Source organism: Ambystoma mexicanum, chromosome 1p (genome assembly GCF_040938575.1).
Source record: "Ambystoma mexicanum isolate Mex_15411 chromosome 1p, UKY_AmexF1_1, whole genome shotgun sequence".
Classification (NCBI taxonomy): Eukaryota; Metazoa; Chordata; class Amphibia; order Caudata; family Ambystomatidae; genus Ambystoma; species Ambystoma mexicanum.
In genome coordinates, this window is record NC_090921.1 from 247,844,028 (window position 1) to 247,849,189 (window position 5,162).

Below are 5,162 nucleotides of genomic sequence, written 5' to 3' on the forward strand. Positions count from 1 at the left end.
ACCTCCCACGTTCTTGCTGCTCTCAGACCTGGCCAGATTGGCACATGAGCAGGGAGCCTAAGTTCATGCGTGCCTAAACCTCCTACTCTCCCCCACTCACCTCTGAGTCATGCGCACAGGAACCATAGACTGCACTTTCATTTTGGCTGCAAGCCAATCAAAACAAATCCTAAAGCAAATCAAATGAGGAATTCGCTCCTAAGGCTGCGCAGCAGTCCCTCCGCCTCCGGGACTTACGTTGTACCCCTCAACAAAGCAACAGCCTCCATGGATTTGCAGGCAAGTGCCCAGTCCCCATTATCAGTACAATTGATGACCATAACTGCATTGTGGGAGAAATCCCAAGTTTGTCATGCCCCACCACCTGCCTTGCATCTAGCCTAATGGGAAGTCCCATACAGAGCTTACCACCCTTCTCCCCCCTTTACCACTGGCAACCACAAGATTGGCCCAAAGCCCTCAATCATAATGCAAAGCAACCCCATGACCTGCCCAATTTAAGGCCTCCTAACCCTTACTGACTCCAATCATCTTCTTAACAATGGGAAGGAGACAGCAGCACCACACAGTAGCCATCCCAACCACCTCTCACATGTACTCTTCCCACCTTCCATCCAAGTTCACCAAGCCTCTCCCAAACACGGCACACCTTTAAACTCAATCACCCTGACCACAGACATTCAGCTCCTCCTGACTTGCGCCCTCATCAATTTACTCTCTCTACCGGCTCATGCACTGGATATCAATGATGTGATTACCAAACACTACCTCGACATTTTTGCCATCTCTGAGACCTGGCTTCATGAGGCCTCTGGCCCTGCCCTATCCCTAGCCATACCCACCAGATACGCCATCTTGCGGAACAACAGAACCACCTCCAGGGGAGGGAGTGTTGCACTGAAAGCTAGGGACACCCTTCCACTCAAACAGTTTAACACATCCATTGAGGGCAACACAGACCTACTATCAGTCAAACTCTCACCTTCACCCACTTGCACAATCATCTTCCACCTCATCTACCGCCTACCTGGCCCCTCTCAGAACTTTGAGGCAAACCTAATTCACATTCTTCAGGATAACGTAAAAGTCTCCTCCAAAATGATCTTGTTAGGAGACCTCAACTTGCCCCTTCATGACCCCAATGACCCATTAGCAACTTCGCTATCTGACGCACTAGACACTTTAGGCTTCATTCAGTGCATAACCAGTCCCATCCACAGGAAAGGACGTACACTAGACTGGATTGCTGACCATAACTGCAATGTCGCTACCAGCGCCAACACGCTGTGCCCCTGGTCAGACCACCGCATCATCCACTTCTCTATCCCACAGCTGAAAAAAAAAAAGACACCCAATCCACTACCTCCTGCAGTTACTGGAAGCTCAAGTAAACTCACCAGAGACAACATCTTGCCTCAGGTCGACACCCCATGCCTTCAACCCTGTTCTACCCGACACCATAGCATTACCGGATACATACACCTCAACCCTCTCGAAAACAGTGAACACCATAGCTCCCCTAGTTCTGCATAAAACCAAAACATTTAGACATTCCAACTCCTGGTTTACCCCCAACCTTTTAGAACTACACAATCAGAAACGCAAAACCCATCTAACCTGGCTAAAGAATCCCATTGACACCGTGTAAGAAGACTTCACCCAAATTTCTAAAGTCTACAAATCTGCTGTAATCACGGCAAAATCTAACTCCTTCAATTCCAGAATCAGCAACGCCAACTCACATGCAAAAGAAATTATTACCGTCTTTAGGGAACTTGAAACACCTGCATTACCCTTTCTACCTTCTCCAAAGACGAAAGTTGGTGCTCAGACATCCAAGCGGCTCTACTAGGCAAAATTGACACCCTGAACAAGAAAATCCTATCACAACAAGCGAAATTCAAAGACCCCATAGCCACCAGCACCAGCTTCGCACCCCCTTGCCCGCTTTCCCCCACCACCCAGTTCTTCTTTAGAGACCTATCCGAAATAGAAGTCATAAAATGAATCAAAAGTCTGAAACTCTCAAAATGCAAAGGCGATGTATGCCCCGCATTCCTCATCAAAGACTGTGCTGACATACTAACCCCCTTCATTACAGCCTTCATAAATTCTTCCTTTGCCAACCTCAAAGACGCATGGGTCCTCCCACTCTTAAAAATAAAATCCCTAGACCCAGCCATTCCCTCCAACTACACGCCAATCATCACTGTCCCCCTCCTATTAAAAATTCTGGACCGAGCAGCCTACCTAGCAGTTGAGCAGTTCCTTGAGGACAATCAAATCCTAGGGATACGGCAATCTGGATTCCGCCCGAGACACAGCACTGAATCTGCCCTTCTTGCCCTAAAAAATCAGCTTGATGAGATTATGGGTGAGGGAAATTCTGCCCGCTCCTTCTCCTAGACTTATCTGCAGCATTCGACCTGGTCAACCACCAAATACCTTGCCACAGCCTCATTACATTTACCAACTTCTCCCCATCAGCCACTGCCTGGATTGCATGTTTCCTGGAAGTAAGAGTCATGAGGGTCTTCACGGAGATTGCCAATGCCTCTCCATCCCCCATCACATGTAGTGTACCACAAGGATCTTGTATCTCCCCCACCCTATACAATATCTTTACTAGGCCCCTATTCACTATTCTAGACTCACTTGGCATAGCCTACACCATCTATGCTGACAACACCCAAATCCTGATCCCACTCTCAGGCAACCACGCAGATGATTCTGACTCCCTCAACAACATCTCCTCCACAATATAGGCCTGCATGGCAGCCAATCACTGATGTATCATCAGTGACAAAACAGACATTTTAATAGTCGGCCCACCAAGTGCCCTAAAGACTCTCAACAAGCAATAAACTTCCTTCCAGATTGACAATTGTTCAATTCCTGTCTCAACCACAGTAAAGACCCTAGGGGTTTACCTTCACGCCTCCCTCACCATGTCCAGACAAGTGATCGCCATTGCTTCTTCAGCAGCCTACGCCACGAAGGTCCTAAAAGCAGCCAGACCCTTCCTTTCTAAAAAAAAACAACTGCCTAACCATTGCCTTTGCTATCATTGGTTCCAGGATCAACTTCTGCAATGTCCTATTCACAGGCACCTCCACTGGAAACATCCACAAAGTTCAAATCATACAAAATAATTCCATTAGAGCAGTCCTTAATATCCCTAAAAGAGAACACATCTGAAGATTAATAAGAGAAGCACATTGACTCACCATCCAGGAGCGTATCACCTTCAAAACGCTATCCATTGCCCATAAGTGCCTCTCCAATACAGCCCCCCATACCTATCCCAAAGAATTACCAAAGCTCACTCCTCAAGACCTACCAGGAACCCCTATACAGATCGACTAATAGTGCCCAAAGTAAAGAGGTGCAATGCCGGTGGCTCTGGCTTCCCCTATCTTGCTGCTAAACTCTGGAATGACCTCCCCCCTCCATGAGGGCAGAAAAAGAAAAACCCTACTGGGTCTTCTGCAAAGCGCTCAAAACTCAGCTTTTCTCCTAACCCTTAAATAACTCCTACTATCTCCCTCTCCGATTTGCCAGAAAATGTATCCTGCTACACTACTTTACTGTATGATAATGTATATGATAATGGCACTCCGGTCATAGCAACGTTCATCGCACAACACTCAACATGTGACCCGGCAAACATTTCTGACATATGATGAAATTATTTACACATTCTGAAAGATATGTTGCGAGGGTAGTGGAGCTGCTCTAGTGCCACTTTCAATAATTTCTTCGGCATTACCACTTTTCCTGTGCTGTTATGCCACCAACGGCCTCTCCTTTTCCATAGTTCTTTTTCATCATCTTGTGCTTATCCCTGCAACTCTATTATCTGTTCAATTAGGGTTACATTAACATTTTCAGACAATGCATGCTTGTTTTTAATAATGCCATAAGGGGTGTTTTTTCTTCTTCGCCAGGGAACAGCAGATATGTCCCTTTTGGCAGATATGCTGCTTCTTTTGCTGCTCATTCCGCTCTTTCATTACACAATGAGATAAAATCTTGTCCTTGTCGTGTGCTTTACACTTTATTAAGGCCAATTCTACATGGAGTGGTAACACTTCTAGAAGTTTACTCAATAATGCTGCATGCGGGAATAGTGTACCATAACTTCTTTTGAACCCTTTCCTTTACCACCCTGTCAGGCCTGAATTCAGTGTGTGTATGTTACATACACTGAGTCAGAGAATATATTAACTGCCGGACCCTCTGACATGTTTATCGCCTCAATTAGTGCCACTAATTATGCTGCTTTGCTTGTGCAAATAAGTGAGCTGGCAATCGTGTTTATGAATACACTATCAACTGTTCTCCTTTATGTATGCCATGTTTGTGGCCCACCACTGCTTAACCGGAATGTCTCTGCCCCGTATCTTGATTTATGCTTGAGCTCCCATCAATGAAAATAATGTCTCCCACTTAAATCCCTTACTCTTTCACCAGGGGGTTACATTAATTTCTGTCTACACATGCTATGCAAAAATGCACATCTCCCGCTTCAACTTTTTCTGACATGAACTCGGCTGGGTTTATAATGGCTTGGTGTAAGTAGAGTAATCAAAAGCCCATGCCCTGCAGTAGTTGCACAACCCTAGGAACTGCTGCATTTCTTTTACTGTCTTTGGCCTGGGGTTTTTTGTATTGCCTCACCTCTTTCTGGTGTTATCTTTCTCCCATCTGCTGTCATAATACGGCCAAATACACCACTTCTTTTTGACAAAACTGCAATTTAGCTTTGTCCACTTTTTACAGTTTGTCAGCTAGCAATGTCAATAGCGTCACTGAGTCCTTTCTACACTCCTCTCTGTCATGCTACACACCAAAGGGTCATCAACGTATTGAATCACTGTACTTGCAACATGTAAATTGCTCAAATCCATTTGTATTACTCAGTTGAATATGCGAGGTCCCTCGCAGTACCCTTGGGGCATTCACGTGTGTTTGAATCTGGTCTTGCGATACATAATCGTGGTAAGATACCTGGAGTCTGGGTGGAAGGCGATGGAGAAAAGGGTGTTCTTTAAATCGACCACTGTGAAGTAGTGTGCCTCTGTTGGAATGCTACTAAAGATTGTTGCTGAGTTTGGAACCAATGGATATTCTTTCTCAATGATATTTTTAAGGGGTGCAAA